Raw genomic sequence first — 18,286 nt, 5'->3', positions numbered from 1 at the left:
CTCCGCCTTCTCTACAAGTGCTACATGAACTTGGATCAAAGAGAGCAGAAGAATCGAAGACTCTGGAGATACTACCTTTCCAGAGTCCAGTTAGGACCCTTTCTCTAAGTGAGGCAATTTCTCTCCTAGAGTGAAAGTGAATTCCTTCTATATCAGAGGCTGGGAAAGTCAGGAGTCGTACAAGAGGTCAAAATTAAGTCCATTAAATCCCAGCCCCGGATTTAGTCACCATAGAGACAGGGGAGATAAATAAACCAGCAACCTTAACAAATGTGCTGCACCTTTGCCAGACATCTCTCTGACTTACCGTTATTTTTACTTAAGTATCTTTCAGTCCAAACATAACTGACGATGAAGACTACAAAACCAAACAGAACTAGGCCCAAAAGAAATAGGAACACTCATGCAGGCAAAGGGCAGGCAAAGAGTCAAGAGCTGACCCCCTCAGCAAGTGTGCTCTCTGTTCCACTTGAAAAACGATTGCAACATGAAGCTGCAGAGGCAATGACAAATGGGGAAAATATGTGGTGCTACAGCCAGAGGAAACCATGTCAAAAAAGAAAAACAGACATGAAGTAACTGACCTAATTAAAGGAGAAAAGTATACTGAGAGCAGGGAGATGGGGAACACAACTGGAGGGGAGGGGGCGCTGGGAGAAGGCTCAGGACACTGAGGTGGGGTTTTGCTGCTTCGCTGAAGGAAACCAGAAGCTGAAATGGGTGTTGCCCTTCCTCGCGGCTCCACCGAGGCTCTACTGCAGCAAACACGGAACCCGGGCACACGAAGGTCTGGGCCCCAGCCCTGCTGCACGTCAATGAGAAGCTCCGAGACAGACATTTACACTTTGTCACGTGGGACACCAAGATGCCTCTCCACCGACCACAGGAAGCAAAAGGGGGACTTGGGATGGTGGAACAAAGCAATCAAGAAGGAAGACTACCACTGGAACTCAGCGTTTAGGCCCTGAGCAGCAGTCCTCATCATGTTTCACAGCTATATACTAAGCACCTACTGTGTGATCAGTGTAAACATCACTGCTTGTAATGTGGCGGTGATTTAAGGAGGTAAAAGCTGAAGACTCTCAACCTCCAAAATGTACAAACAATAGGACAACAACACGAACAAAAGCTCAGAGTGCTACTTACATTTGTCCAGGTGCCTTCTAGTTCTTGTCCATACGTACACATCACTTCACAAGGTACTAATCAGAGCACATATACCATTTTGCATCCTGCATTTTTTTAGTAAGGCTGTATTATACAGATTCTTTCATACTGCTCTGCAGGCATCAACATTTTAATTTTGAACAAATTCATGGAATTCCACTTCATAGAGATATCACAGTTACTTAACCAAAACTATCTGTTGAATAAATGAACCATTTCTCTAACGCTGGATGTTTAAATTCTAATTTTTTTCCTTACAAATAACACTGTGAGGAATATCCATAACACACAGCTTTTTTCTTTTCTTAGAACAGCTTGTTTCTTCGAACACTTCCCCAGGTAGGACTACTGGATCAAGGGGTGCCAATCTTTGTGACTTTTGCCATTTATTGCCAAATAATGTTCCCAAAAGCTTTTTACCAACTTACAATGTTACCAGCAATGAGTAAGTGTTTACTGGTTCCAAGGTAACCATATTAGCATTGGGCTTTCTTTTTGAGTTTGTTGATTTAACAGATGGAAAATGTACCTCACTGCTGTTTGAATATGCTCATCTTTGCATACCAGTGAGGCTGAACATTTTTTCATGCATTCATTTACTCTGTGATAGAACATGAATGTCTTTTACCCGTCTACCTACTGGAGAATTCACTCAGCCAACAGTTATGGAGCATCTCCTTTTGTTTTGTGTTTTCCTTTCCAGTATTTTTTCCCCAGCTCTACTGAAGTATAAATACAACAATTGTACATATTTAAGGTATACAATGTGATGGCTTGACATATGCATACACTGTGAAATAATTACTGCAATCAAGTTAACACAGCCATTACCTCACAGTTACCATTTTGTGTATGTGTAGTGAGAATACTTAAGATCTACTCTCTCAGCACATTTTTATATATTTGAATCCACTGATCTCTTCCTTTCTGACTTCTCACATTTTTTTTTCGGCTGCACCGTGCAGCTTACGGGATCTTAGTTCCCCGACCAGGGATTGAACCTGAGGCCACAGCAGGCCGAGTGTGGAGTCCTAGCCACTGGACCGCCAGGGAATTCCCCTGACTTACATCATTTTATAGTTACAAGGTTATCATACTTCCAGGGATTTGATTATTATCCTATTTTCTGTGGTCTTATTTAAATAAGTTTCTAGGAGTCTCTCATAAATATATTCTCCTATAATTATACAATTTAAAGCTCTAATTCCTACTTCAAGATTCTTGACCTTTAACATATCTAGCTTTTTTATCAGAAGCACTTAATTTAAAACAAGATTTAAAATAAAAGTTGGACTTCTCTTTTACACAGGCTATGTTGTATTAAAAATAATTACTTTAAAAAAATTTATCCTGCTGCAACCAGAAGCGAACCCAGGTTTGTTAATGAAGATTCAACCCCAAAGAGCCTGGTTAAGATCTCCTTCTCTTTCTCAGGCCAAAGGAAGAGATATTTAGAACCACCACTGCATGACTGCTCTTTCTTAGGACTGCTTTAGGGTAGAGTCCCCTTCGCCACTCAAAGAGGCGAGTCCTCAGAGTAGCCGTGGTATGAGCAGCTGCTTGTTGGAACTGCAGAACCTCAGGCCTGCCCCCAGACCTGCTGCACCGGAATCTACATGTTAAAGGCTGAAAAGCACCGACATAGACCACAGGATTCCCCCCAGCTCTGCTGATGCTCCTGCTCTGAATCAGGCACCATCAGAAGGTATCCCTCCCCTCAGATGTCTACCCTCAACACTTTTAAGGTACCCCCTTCAAATGAACATCACCCAGCATATCATGCACCTGAAAATTCACATGCTGAGGTTTTGAGAGGAAGGATGGCTGTAACTTTGGAGTCGCAATTTCACCCAGACCTGGGATTGAAAAGTCACATGCACGTAAGAGCCAAGCAGGTCTTACAAATGAGTAAGACATTCAGATAATGGCACCTGACCCTTGTCCTTAGTGTCAAGGAGATAACACAATGCTGGCGACCGTGGCAAGTTTCAGAGTTCATGCTCTATCTAAAGATCCAGTGGCTACTGGCTCTAGCCTAGCGTTGCCCAACAGGAATGCAGGCTCCATGCTGTCACATCTTCTGGTATCTCAAGAGAAGATGAAAATCTGCATTTTTAAAAAAATGTGAAATCTCTCAATCTCTAAATGCTTGGCAATTCACTTAAAATTTTAAAGGAACCCCCTCTGTGTGCCAGATCCAGCCCACCAGTTTCAGACCTTGGCTCCAGATGGACGATTTCCAAACTCTTTAAGCCTGTGTGACCCATCTGTGCACCAAGAAGAGAGGTCACGTCAAGATCAATGGTACATGGCACTGACATATATACACTACCAAATGTCAAATAGCTAGCTAGTGGGAAGCAGCCGCATAGCCCAGGGAGATCAGCTCGGTGCTTTGTGACCACCTAGAGGGGTGGGATAGGGAGGGTGGGAGGGAGACGCAAGAGGGAGGGGATATAGGGATATGTGTATACATATATCTGATTCACTTTGTTATACAGCAGCAACTAACACACCATTGTAAAGCAATTATACTCCAATAAAGATGTTAGAAAAAAAAAGTCAACCAAGTTAAAAAAAAAAACAAAGATCAATGGTACAAATCAAATAACTATGACTACTGCTTTTAAAAATTTTGTTTTGTGAATATCAAAAACTGCCAAATCAATCATGAAAGTGACCATATGTCAATGATACAAATATTTCCTAGATGTGAAATAAATGTCTCATTAACAATATTGTCTCTACTACAAAAACAAATACGTAGAGTACCCAGCTCAAGTATGCATTAAGAATTACGTTGTGTTCAAGTTTTTGTTCCAAGTAACTCCATACCTAAAGGGCAGCCAAATGGAACAATTTCAAGTCCCTGAATTATAAAGTTTACCTGTGATAAATGCTGTACTGAACATAAAACGGGACACATTACCATTAAAAAATATATATCCTCATGTGGAGACTGCAGAGTCCATTTTCCTAAACTGTCCAATTTTTCTCAATAAACTTTAAAAAACTAGAGTGTGAAATATACAGTTTACATTTGTTTTCATTTGGGGGGCATTTGGGTCCCAGGCACAGCTGCATCCCCAGGAATTAAGGCATCCTTTATTACTTGCACATGCTTATATGGAGGTGGCATAATTCACAGGCTCAAGGAGCAGACTGGAGACAGGGACTTTGGTTTGTACCCCTGAACCCATACTGGTCTACTCAATACCGGGCAATTTAATTTAAATAGGAAAATCAATTTTCAGTTTCCTCTTCTGCAAAAGGAAAAGTAATCTAGGGATGTCCTATACTTGAAGAATATCAGACGAAAATGTATCACATTCTTTTTGTTTTGCTCACTCCTACATTCCTGGCCTAGTCCACAGTAGGGCTGAACGAATGAATGAATAAAAGAAATGAAGAAAGATCATGAGATACCACTGCATCGTGATTGTTGAACTGTTTTACATCAATCCCATAGATTTCTGTCACGGTGAAACAGAATTTAATGGATTCTATTTCATTAACTCACTTGAGAAACTCACTGCTCTAAAAGAAAACCCAAAGATGCTAAGTTTTGGTCAAATTAAAGATGTCATTGGGGTATTCTTAATATCACAAAACCACTTCAACTATGTGTTCAAATGACTTCAAATTAAAATGTTCCATTTTAAGAATACAGTCTTGTACACGTAGTTTCTATTAAAGTTTTCTTACTGACAAGAGTTTGTCGAGGCTGCAGACTGCTGTGGAATTACTAAGGGTAAACAATGCATGTGAATGGTCAAGGTCCACCTGGTCAGCATTTCCAACTCAGTTGATGGGAGGATGTTTTAACTCATCTGTGTATGTCCTTAAACAATCTAGTCTCTCTTGCTGTGGAAAAATAAAAGTAAGAGCTGTGAAAGGGCACAGAGTGAAAACCTCTGCTCCTTAAACAGGGCACTGCTTTTCAACTGCCCTAGGGCTCCTTGGAGGAGAAGAGTCGCAGCCTCCTACTTGAGCCCAGGCAGTTCTGGTTGGGTATTCTCTGCTGGGGTTTTAGACCTCATATTTTTATTTGAAGACAGGCTTTTATCATTTAAAAAAAAGTTTTAAAACAACCCTTTTAGGTAAAGGCTGTGGATGATAGTAATGCCAGGGCTTAAATCTGAAGATGGAAGAGTCGACTGAGGCTGACAGCTGAGAGAAACTGCCGAAGCTTTTGTCACAGGGCCAGTTTAAAGCCCCAGGCCCTGGGAACGACTGCCAGCTACCATCGTAATGGATGAAACTGATCAAATTCAGATTAAACACTTCTAAAAAGCCGTCCTACTTTTTGACTCTTTAGGGTTTATATTTTATAGTCGTATTTAGGGTGTAATATAATATACTTGCATATATATTTTAAAATCTCTGGAGAATCCTGCATCAGGTAGATGTAAGAAAGGCAACTCTCACCACCTAGGAAGCATCAACCCTAACTGAAATAAAAGGCCCTACATTGAATGTGGGACTGAGCATGGAATGGGGCAGGGTGGAGGGGAAGGCAAAAACGCAGCAACCTTTCGATGGATGCAAGTGGAAACCCTGAGTGGTCCAGTGCAGCAAATGTCACCACCTTTCTTATAAACACAAGGAGACTGGGGCCCAGAAAAGCAGAAAGACCGGGGCCCCTTACACTGTGCCTGGAGGAACTGTCTTGCAGACTCCCTCCCTTTGCACATCCAAAGGTGAACGTCCCCCATCTCTCAAGAGAGAGAAATGAGTAAGCCGGCATCACCACAGAGTGTCCAGAAGCCACCGAGGCGAAAGGAAGAGGACGGAGGATGCCTATCCAGGGCATGTTAAATGGACGGGCTGGCACACCCCACTGCTCACACCCACGCGGCTGCGCTTAGAACTTTAGTCCTAGCGAGAAAAAGATCTGGCGGCCCACGTTAATGTGGCTCCATGGAAACACTCCAAATCACCATGTGCTTCAGGGGCAGCTCCACAGGTCGGGTCAGCTCACCCCAGGCGTAAGGGTCCTGACAGCGGGCCGGGCGGCCCAGCCTTGCGGGGCTCCGGCCCGGGGTCTGCTCCAGGCCGCTTTCCTGCTCCCTACTGTTCACGCGGCAGCACGAGCAGAGCTACACCCTCAAGCAGGCCTCTGACCATCCTGCTGTGCTTGCCACATCCACATTCCATGCCCCCAGATGAAAAGCAAATGAGATGTGTCTGCCCTTGAAAAGGCATTCCCCAGAGACCCAGTATCTAGGGTAAGCGGTGATGTCGCTCAGCTCAATTAAAACAAACCCCCTTCAAGTCTACAGTACAGACAGAGATCTCTGTACAACGTTGAGCCTAACTCCACACATCAGGAGGTGGAGATCAGTGTTAAGAATGTGTGGCGATTCGGAACACTTACCTCACACTGGATGTGTGCAGAACGGGATGTATTCAGTGAGGGTGGGACGCAGCTGACAACAACCTCCGACGTACCTAAGTTAGGAAACAATGAGAATCAAGAGGTCAAGTTACCTTTTCAGAAGAAACGTTAGAAATTCCTAAAAAACAAAAACAAAAATCAACTTCCTTTGAAATGGCTCACGGTAACACGTTCTACTTTGTATTTACAACCCTTAGAGCTAAAGGAAAACTGCCAAGATGCTCTGCATATTTCCCCAAATGTCTGTTTATCATATAACATTCGCACCGGCAGTGGATCTGGCCCCCTCATTATCAAGCTGTATTAGCTCAAACACTCAGCATTGTTAGCGGAGTGAGCTCATGGCCTATTTCAGTTTTAAATTAACATTTGGCAATCACCCGGGTAATCAAAACAAATGACTCAGTCGTTTAGAATAGATTTATTAGTTGAGCCTTTTTTCCCCCTTTTAACAGCTCTAGAATATTTTGCCACAGGAGGGCTCAGATCCAGACAGAATGTAGAGCACAAGTCACCAGAGGAATATTTAGAGGTGTTGCCATGGAGATGAGGTGCCTTGCGACCGCTGAAGTTATCTCCAATCAACAACAGGATTAGGACGCAGGCTGGTGGGCATGCCTAGGAAACAGGTGTGCCCCGTGCTTTTCCCATCACGACACAAAGACGGTATACCCTGACACGCTGCCCTCTCCGCACCCGCGAGGCCTCCCCACGGGCACGCTGGCATCACCACCTTAGCTGCCCCCCATCATTCAGAAAGGACTGGCTGGGGCTAAGGAGAAAGGCAGTGTGATCACTGTATCATCCCCAACGTGTGAAATCCTGAAACTCACACCAAAGGCACTTTTATATGAACTGTAAAATGTACATGAGCAAATGAAATCTGAGTAAAAGACAGCTCCCAGAGAGGAGGGCCACCCCCCAGCCCCGTCTCCTCTGTTCACTGCTCTATTCCCACACCCAGAAAAGTGCCTGGCACACAGGAGGCGCTCAAGAAGCATCCACCCAATGAAAGAAGGCAAACATAAACCAAGGATTATAACCAGGCTCATAACTGCCCCCCGCGCTCCAACCAACCAGTTCCAGGCCGATCATCGAACAAGCAGTGGTGAGAGATTTTTTTTTTTGTTTACTGTTAATGGGAAAATAAGTACCTGGTCCAGTTAGTTCAATAGGCTAATGGGTTCATCTGTTTAGAGACCTTAATGACAACTGTCACAGTTGAAGACAACTCTTCCAAACTTGAAATGGACAAGTCTGCTGACTATAGGGACAGGGGTCTTGTCCGCCAGATCAAAAGCCCAGAGGGGGCTTCCCTGGTGGTGCAGTGGTTGAGAGTCCGCCTGCCGATGCAGGGGACACAGGTTCGTGCCCCGGTCTGGGAAGATCCCACATGCCGCGGAGCGGCTGGGCCCGTGAGCCATGGCCGCTGAGCCTGCGCGTCCGGAGCCCGTGCTCCGCAACGGGAGAGGCCACGGCAGTGAGAGGCCCGCATACCGCAAAAAAAAAAAAAAAAAAAAAAAAGCCCAGAGGAAGGCAAATTTGTGCCAGCGACAAAGAGCTAACTTTCAAAAGCAAATGCTTGAAAGTGACTGACTCCAATAGAATACCTTCTAGTCCCCTTCCCACCTATACTTAAGTATAGATAATATTTTCTTATTCTATCATATGAATAATGCATCATTGGTTTTACATTATACCTCATTTGTCTTACAGGACTTTAAGTTTCTTGGTGACAGGGACAGAAATCCCTGATTTCTCTTCTATCTCCCAGGACTTAGCATGGTATGTACACACAAAAGGTTTGGCTCAGTCTCTTCCCCCACCACCCACACCGCACTCACACAGAACTCAGTTTCTAGAAGGTGCCACACCCTTTCATGCAGCTGCGGGGAGAATGCAGCATGGCGCAGCTGTTCATAGCAAGGGCGCCAGAGTCAGACTGCCTGGGTTCACATACTGGCCCCGCCTCATATTAACTGTACAACCTCTGTGAACCTCATGTTAGCTGACCTCACAGAGAGGCTGTAAGGTGGCAACAGGGCAGTGCGTATAAAGCACTTAACAAGGCCTCACGCATACAAGGTACTCACTGAATATCAGATATATAATTATCACTACTATTACAGCAGGCGCAGAGTGCAAAGGTTATCAAAATTGGATAACCATTTCATATGCTGCCTCAGATACCTGGTCCCAAATATACCCCTACTTAGATCGAACCCAACTTAAACTTTGAACCTGAATCCATCACACTCTAGCCTTATTATACTAGTCCATTTTACTCACCCTTTCAGAACCAATTTTTCCTAGAGATGGATTTGAATAATGCTGGGCTCTACTTGAAGGAATCCCGTTCTCTAAAGAACCAGAAGAGCTTCCTCCCTGAGACCCCAACCCCACCAGTACCTTCCCTGCCTTCTCTCTGTCTGCTCCCTACCTCTGCAAATTCAGCCTTTGATGGGGCAGGGGAGGCCAGAGAACTTGGCATCTAGTAACCGCACCAAGATGCCGGCTCTTCCTCACAGAGGAAGTCCTTGAATGTCATATTCCCTGATGCCCTCCAGAGGGCAGAAGAGAGAAAGGCCCAAAGGCTGAGCAGGCAGAGCTCTTGCATGGGGGTCCAACTTGGGCCCCTGCCAGAGGAGTCTTGAGTTGCACAGTTCATAGTTTCACCATCAAGAACTAGCCCACAAAGAAAGATCAAAACGTACAGCAAGATTTTAACAGCATTTCTATGTCCAGTTCACTTTACTGTGTCCCACTTAACATTTAGTTGGGGATAAAGGCACTCAGAGCCGTAGAGTTATGTACACTTTTCAATCTGCAGTGTGTAACTGTGGCTCTGACCAGACATAGCACAAATTGTGTTGATGATATTGCGCAAGTCAAAGAGTAAAAACAGAACAGCAGCCAAACACACTGGGTAAAATGTGATGACAGCAAAGTAATCCAAAATAAAACCCAAACACTTTGGGGTCAGTCATGCTTTAAAATAAATCACGTTAATCTTATCCCACCCTGACAGAATTAATAAGTGAAATTAGACAAACCATTTATGTTATTCCAGAAGCCAGAAGCTATGTTCTAGTGACATTTAACACACACAATCACTCTCCTTCAGGTTTAACAATGGTATTTTGGTCACAGACACTGTCAGTCCTATCACTATGGACAGCCAAGCTGAAATGATCCCCAAATCACCAATCAATTGGGTGAATTACGTGGAAAATAAAATTCAGAGACAGCAGCTGTTTGAATGAATCTAAAAGACCAGTTGAATCAATCAAAATGGATGAGCCCCACAGATTCACTGTCTCCTCTAATTCTTTGAATGTGATTGTCATGGTAACCATTCCTTAATCATGTCCTTCAGAATATTCTCTCCTACCTAAGAAACCAAAGAGCAGTGAACCCCAAATACCTTCTTAATTAGGTACAGCTGTGACGGTCCTGAGCAGCCGCTTAGACTTCTCATTTATCCTGCCTTCGATTCAAAGGCTTACGCTGCTATGGTCGTTAGAGACATCGGCATTTGCACCATCCAAAAACACATTTGAAATGTTACCATAACACGCAACAGGAAATACAAACGAGATGGCCACTGGCTTCCTTCCTTTAGCAGAAGAACTGATAAAATGGCTCTTATCCAGCAAAATAATTAATTGGTATAAATAAATGGTTCAGATAAAAGATGCCTCATTTTAATAATGTCAACATAATCAGGATCTGCAACATCATCAAGTCTTTACCAGCACATTAACTTAATAAACAAAATCCAAGAGGATATTATGTTATAGAAATATAATAAAATCTAATTTTGTGTCCTTAGACTGAGTATAATATACTCTATACTATGTCTGGAAGACCATTTATTCCACACAAGTTTCTACATTTATTATTTTATATGATATAATATTCTTCAAAATTTGGAAAGAGAAAGGTTTTATCCTTACTCAGTCTGGGAAAAGAGAGGTTATATTTTTAAAAGGTATCTACTAGATATACTACACATTTCAAGTTGTGATCCTTCTAGATTCATCCTTAGATTTTTATAGTTCCTTCAGAAAACTAAAAAGTGCACAACTTTTCCAAAGTTAGAGTGGTGACCATTTTAAAATATTGCACTGGAATATATGGAACGCTTTAAAATATCAAATTTGCTGTTAGAGGTTTGCAACTAGTAATAAAAGGTCTTTCCTTCCAGATATGGCACAACCTGTAAACTAACAAAAGGATGAAAGGTAAGCAGTGTGCCCACCAGGCCCCAAATAAGCTCTAAGGAGAAATTTTGATGGGCCATTTCTGGATGCAAATTTAAAGAATTTGTGGTCACAAAGGGGGGATAAGAAATAAAAATGCACGCGTTCCTTTTTAACTGGCACACTAAAACATTAAGAATACTTTTGCTACAAACACAAAAATAATCAAGTGGGACTACATAAAATAAAAAAGCTTCTGCACAGCAAAGGAAATGATCAACAAAATGAAAAGGCAACCTACGGAATGGGAGAAAGATATTTGCAAATCATGTATCTGATAAGGAACTAGTATCCAAAACATACAAAGATCTCATACAACTCAATGGCAAAATAAACAATCCAATTTAAAAAATGGGCAGTGGAGCTGAGTAGACATTTTCGCAAAGAACACAAACACATGGCCAACAGGTACATGAGAAGATGCTCAACATCATTAATCATCAGGGAAATGCAAATCAAAACCACAATGAGATATCATCTCATACCTGTCAGAATGGCTATTATCAAAACACCACAAATAACTAGTGTTGGCAAGGGTGTGGAGAAAAAGGGACCCTCTTACGCTGTTGGTGGGAATGTTAATTGGTGCAGTCACCATGGAGAACAGTATGGAGGTTCCTCTGAAAATTAAAAATAGAACTACCATATAATCCAGCAATTCTGTTTCTGGGTATTTATCCAAAGAAACTAACTCAAAAAGATATCTGCACCCCCATGTTCACTGCAGCACTACTTACAATAGCCACGATATGGAACAACCCACGTTCCTATCAATGGATGAATGGATAAAGAAGATGCAGTACATGTATACGCAATGGAATGCTACTCAGACATAAAAAGAAGGAAGTCTTGCCATTTGCAACAACATGGATGGACCTCCGGGGCATTATGTTAAGTGAAATTAGTCAGAGAAAGACAAATACTGCATGCTCTCTCTTATACACAGCATCTAAATATTAAAAGACAAAAAACAAGCTCATCGGTACAGAGAACAGATTGGCAGTTGCCAGAGGCAGGGGATGTGGAAATGGGTGAAGGGGTCAAAAGGTTAAAAAAAAAACCCAGACTATACGTATTTTCTGCATATGTCTTTACATAACTGCTGGCTAATGAGCTTTATAAGACTAAAGAAAAGGAGAAAAACAAAAAGAATAATAATAAAATATTAAGAATACTCAGGAGTAAAAAAGCCATCAATAACAGAATAAAGGGAACTAAAATTATCAGGCATGAGGAACAAGTAGGAACAATGCAAAAAAACCCCAAAAGCCCCAAACCAAAAACAAATTAAATGGTGAAACCCAGCTAGAAAAATGGAGCAGCAAATATTTGCTAAAGTCAAAAGGTAAAACCTCGAAATTCTTGCCCTTTGCCCTAATGTTCAATGGTATTTTTGTTTTGTTTTAAAAATATGGAGATTGATGTTCTTTCAGTGACTATTACAACAGTTCCCAAATAAAACAAATGATAAAATAAAAATTCACTTAATTGACTGATAGGCTTGAATTAGTCATTGCCAAGTTTACAACTTTCCCACAACTCCAAGCATTCTTTCATCAAGAGAAATAGGATTTTTCCCCCCACCCCAATGACCATGGGTAGCTTTCTGGACGACTATAATTTGTGTCTTTCTATAAGTCACCGGGGAATACCCACCCCCCAAATTAGAACTCCAAAATCAAAGCAATGAGGGACAAAGGATAAGCACAGATGCATAAAACGTGACGATTCTGATAGCTGCATCTGGAGAGCACGGGCTGTCCCAGAAGAGAGGAACTCCTGAGCCAAAGACTCATTCTAACCCTGCCTTCACCCCACAGCTATCACCAAATCCTAGCCATCTGTCCTGCAAGAGAGCTTTCATACTTTTTCTTCCCTATAATCACATTTCTACATTCGTAATTTGGTTCATGGTTACTTCACACCTCGACTACTTCACCAGACTTCCTGACTATGGACGCACTCCTGTCTTCATAGGACCGCCAGAATAACCTTTCAAATGTACCACCTTGAACGGATCACTCCCTTTCCCCCCAGCTTTCCTCCATTGTAACCTAAAGGCCAAATTTCTAGCATGAAATTCAAGGCCTTCCAGTCATACTCAAACCCACTTTTCCCCTTCTCCCACACTCAACTCTGGCTCTGGCTGACTCCGTGCCTCTGAGCTCTGTCACCCCTACTGAGTAACAGGTGCTCGGGTGCACGCCACCGTCCCTACACCAGTGATTCTCAAGTTGGCTGCACCTGGGGAGCCAGAGCAACTAGTAACGTCTCGGTGCCCCCCCCCCGTGTTCCCCCAGAGGTATCTAATGTGCAGCCAAGTTTGAGAACCGCCACCCCGAATTCCTAGAGCCCACAGTCAAAGTTTAGTGGGCATGACAACCTCTGGTGGGGGCGGGGATTATTAAAACACAAAGTGTTGAGCTGCATTCCCAGTGCTTCTGATTCAGTAGGTCTGGGATGGGGCCCCTGAATCTGCATTTCTAACGAGCTCTCAGGTAATGCTGATGCTGCTGGTCCAAGGACCCTACTTTGAGAAATACTGGTCTATAGTCATAATTAGTATAATTATACAGTATAAATATATGTATCACTTACACATAATAGTAACTATTATATGCATACTTCATTTGGCAAAAGAGAAGGTACCGTCTTCTGGAATCCTATTACTGCCTTGTACTGTTGTTTACCTTTTGAACCCATTTGTTTGTGAACCAATCTATAGAAAGTCTTAGGGATTACCCAGTCTGGTTCCCTTTTTATAAACTAAGACCTTTTTATAAACTAAGTACTGAGGGGAAGTGCTTTGCCCAGGGGATCAGATGGTTATTGGTAGAACTTGGGCTGGATTCAACACTCCCGACTCCCTCCTCCGCCCTCTCAGTTCAGTACTCTTTCCACCACATCCTTAATGCGTCTCTAACAGCTTCTCCAATTAGAATGGATATTCCTTCCTTGAAGAGATCCTTTTTGCTCTTGACGTTCCCCACAGCATCTAGCACATAGAGCAAGCAGTCAATAAACGTTTGCTGATTTCATCTGAGGAAGTGTTCGGACTCATACTCTAGAAGCTGCCTTTGGTACCCTATGAACTGTTTCCTTACATGCTGGCCACTGGGCAGCCCTGCTCCAATCAATCAGCCGTAGAATAAATCCTTCACATCGGCATGCACGCAGCCAGTGTCTGCTATAGGGACAATAACACACACATAAAGGAAAATTATAGGGTTTTAAAAGTGGAAGGAACGATAAGTTTATAAGGTGACACAAATCAACTTTCAAGTTATATGTTGGAAACTTTTATAAGTTCCATCTGACACCCAACAGGCCCACACAGCTGTAACAGCCCGGCAGTGGGGGAAGTCTGGGCTTGACTGCTTCAGCCAAGGGGCCCTGACTTTTTGGTGCTGAGGTCCTGCTTCCTTGTTCCTTAACAGAAAATCCACAAGTAACTGAATCAAGGGTAAACAGGAGATAGAGGGGAAGGGAGATGAAGAGCAGCCAAATGGCAGCGAGCAGCGACTGGGTGAGCAACAGGGGGCAAGAGGACGCTGTGACGTACCCGCCCTGCCTGCCATCGCCACTCCACCTCCGCAGGCCTTCGAGCTATTTCCAGCAGCCTGGCTGAGAGGAGCATGACTGGGGCAGGCCTCCTGACTGACCGGGCCTGTCTACACCTGTGGGGTAAACACAGGATGCTTTGGTTACTTCTGCCGCCTCTACAAATGGACAGGAAGTGCTGTACAATCATGTCAGCTCACAGAACCTGGTGTCAATCGTGAAGGTGACCACAAGGAATGCAGCGGCTGTGCCACCACTTGGTTGACCACCAGCCCAGAGTAACCCGTGATCTTGGCAGCCAAACTGGAATCCCCAGCCTCCATCATGGACTGTGGCTCAAGGGAGAGGTTCTCTCTGTCCCCTCTTTCCCCTTCCCCCCGTTAAAATCTGCTGCTTCCAACAGAGGTAGGACCACATGTACAGTCGACCAGTCAAGCAGTGAATCAAGAAAAAAAAATACGTGAAAGCTTCTCTAATAACAGGTATAACAATGAGCATACGTAACAGATCCATGCATTAAAAATCTTCTTCCGATATACAATAAAATTTAATAAGTTAAATAGGTGACCTCTATAACCAACTCCCCCCTTCATGAGTATTTTCGCAGCTAACTGCATGAAGTTTTTGACCCTGGGTCTAATCACAGACCTGATGGACGCATTCCATGAACAACCATACTCCCAAGACATCCATTCCTTGATTCCTTGACTGCCGTCATTTATATTCCAATTCTTGATGCTTTCTCAATTTTTCCTCTTCCAGTGACTTTAACACCATCCCAATGGTTGCTTGTCTCCCTCAGCCTCAATGTCCTTCTCAGGCCTGACCACCCCCCCACACCCACTAACGCCTACAGAGAATGTTCTGTTTACACAGCCAACTCAAGGAAGCAACATGTACTTGTAGTTGCTCATAAGAATCACCCAGGTCAAAAAGAAAGACCCACCCAGTTCCAGTATACAGAAACCATTGGCAATAAGACCTTAAAAGACCTCATCTTTTCACGTGGCTTTGCTGTCACACTGGCCACGCTGAATAATTGCCCAGAGGTTCTGGTCTCAGGTCCATGCTACTACACGCCAAGCAACAGCCTTTGGCTGAAAGCAATCAAACTCTGACCTGGATATTGGCTGCAAGAGTTGGCATGAGCTCACCGACTGTCACTGTTGCTAGTGCTACCACAGATGCAAGGGTCAAGAAAGGGCTCACTGGGTTGTAGGGCACGGAATTTGTCAAGCCCAGGGCTCCACTCCACCACAAAGATGGCACGATGCCCCAGTGGTGGCAGATAGACAAAGTCCCAACGCAGTGCTCACACTAACCTGCTCAGTAACTCTTGTGCAACCAGACAGTGGTGAACAGCGCCGGGCAGCTCTGCCGGGAACTCACATTTTCACTATTCAGGGAACCCATGGTACAAGTTACAGCACTCACGAAGAGGCACTTCTCTTACGTTACTAGTGCTTAAAAACAAACACTGCGCTTTTATCTACAAATTAATAATAAAAAAGTGACTGATATATTCATTGTATTTCTGAATCCCAAGTGAAAAATAATAGATTTATAACAGATTTTTAAAAGCAGTTTTAGATTTACAGAACAATTGAGCAGAAAGTAGTTTCCACATACCTCCACAATACCTCCTTCCCAGTTTCCTCTATCTTTAATATCCTGCATTACTGTATTTTTTGTTTTTTACAGTTGATGAGCCATCACCGATACATTATTATTAACTAATGTCAATAGTTTACATTAGGGTTCATTCTTTCTGCTGTGCATTCTATAGATTTTGACAAATGTTGAAGTTTTTTGTTTTTTGAAACAAAACAAAAATCCCAACCCTTTCCGGGAATTCCCTGGCGGTCCAGTGGTTAAGACTCCCACACTTCCACTGCCGAGGGCCTGGGTTTGATCCCTGGTAGGGAAACTAAGATCCCACAAGCTGCATGGTGTGGCCAAAAACAAACAAACAAACAAAAAACACCAAACCAAAAAAACCTTTCCAGTACATTCTGAGGAACAATAAATCTCCTTACCTCAAGACCATTTTAATTGCTGTAGCTTTGTAAAGGCAAGTTTCACATGAACGCTGTAATGTACATCATTCATTTCTTTTCAATGATTCATGGTTTCAAAGACTGACTATAACATAGCCCTGAAAACATACTCAACTTTGATTATGTGAAAACCAACCACTCACAACTCTCAGACCTCCAGTATGGCCCCAAAAAAAAGGAGTCTGAAGAAATTCTTGGACCACAAAACAAAAAGTAAGAAAAACAGTCTCCAAGATGACATCTGACATGTTGGAATTAGTCTGCTGCTGATGACTTGGTCTGGAGACATTTATAAAAACAGCTTTGTCATGAGAAAGCAGAGCAGCGTAAGAGAAGTAGCATCGGGAGACAGAAAAGAGGAGGAAGAAAACTGGGAAAGGAAAGCAGGGAAGGGCAGAAACAGTAGAAATCAGGAGTGGCAGATGGACACTAGACGCAGGACAGAGCGGCAGCAATGGAAAGGAGAGCCAGCTAGACATAAAAGGACGGTGACATGAATTATTTTGAGGGGGTGAGTGAGGAAGGGACAAATTGCGTCTCAATACTCTAGCCCTTAAATTGCCTGATCATTCATTCAACTGAATATATCAAGGGGAAAGCAACATTCAGCATGTTAAAAGCCGGCTTTGCACGTAAGTGTGTAAAGATGGTACACCTTCCATCCACTGAAAATTCCCTCTGAAACCCATTTCAAATCTTTTGGAAGGCTCTAGGGATAGGGTTATTCCTGAATAATGATTACATACACACACTAGCTGGAGGTACAGACCTACAGGTGTAAAACATTTATTCTGATGCTTTCATTTTTAATTTATGAATAAGTGTGAAGCAAAATTCAAATTACTTTATTTGTCCTGTCCTTGGGGGATTTGACATCTCACCCGATCTACTTCAGAGAACATATACTGCTTCTCTGTTTTATCAGAATTGTTTCTCTCTTGGCTCTGATTTCCCTTCAATCCAAGTATGTAATGAGGCTATTCAATAAAGAGACTGTGGTTTACTTGCAGGCAAAATCTTAAGTACTTGCCTTTAGGCCACCAGGAAAAGGTTCTAAGAAGTCAGACCTGGAATCTCCTTGTCATATTATTTGATCTTAAATATAGAGAAGAAAACAGCGTTCTGGATTTATAGCTGGTCTTTGGATTGAGAAAGATCCACAAACTTTCAAATCTAAGTTTAGAAAGCAGCTCTCACACAAAAGCAGATCAGTGGTTGCCTGGGGAAGGATGCGCTGCAAAAGGCTCTAGGCCTCTGCCGCAACTCGTCAAGTTGTATGCCTTAACTGGATGCAGTTTATTGTACATAAATGATACTCCATACAGTGGGTATTAAATTATCTTGATAATCATTCCACAATGTATATGTATATCAAATCATCACATTGTACACTTCATTTTTTTCTTTTCTCTTATGTTTTAAACCATTTTTTAAATTGAAGTATAGTTAATTTACAATGTTGTGTTAGTTTCAGGTGCACAGCAAAGTGATTCACTTATCCATATATGAATATATCTATTCTTTTTCAAATGCCTTTCCATTACAAGATATGGAATATAGTTCCCTGTGCTAGACAGTAGGTCCTTGTTATCTATTTTGTTTTTTGTTTTTTTAATAAACCTATACTTTCATTAAGACAAAAACTGACAGTGTTGGTATGAAGTTTAACAGTTAAACAAAAGTTTCAACAGAAACCTAACACATGCCTAAAATGATTTTACAATGGAGTTCTAGATGCAGGTCTAGACGATGTCAAGAACTGATGGATCTCATGATTCAAGACAGCATTTTGGGTTTTAGTTAATTCTTAGGATTAAAAAAATTGTTTTGTTTTAAAGTGA

The 18,286-nt window shown here is 42.6% G+C and overlaps 1 protein-coding gene across 2 annotated transcripts in view; it reads right to left on the bottom strand.

Annotated features, from left to right (window-relative positions):
- Positions 1-18,286, bottom strand: part of FHL1 (four and a half LIM domains 1) — a 60,434-nt gene that overhangs the window by 30,862 nt on the left and 11,286 nt on the right. For both annotated transcript variants that reach the window (XM_082610633.1, XM_082610634.1), the window contains exon 2: positions 6,545-6,618. The gene's annotated coding sequence lies outside the window, so the exon portion shown is untranslated. The remainder of the gene's footprint in view (positions 1-6,544; positions 6,619-18,286) is intronic.

The sequence above is a fragment of the Mesoplodon mirus genome, assembly GCF_964341445.2.
Source record: "Mesoplodon mirus genome assembly, chromosome: X".
In the NCBI taxonomy this organism is placed as follows: Eukaryota; Metazoa; Chordata; class Mammalia; order Artiodactyla; family Ziphiidae; genus Mesoplodon; species Mesoplodon mirus.
This window is presented reverse-complemented; position numbering and strand designations above follow the sequence as displayed.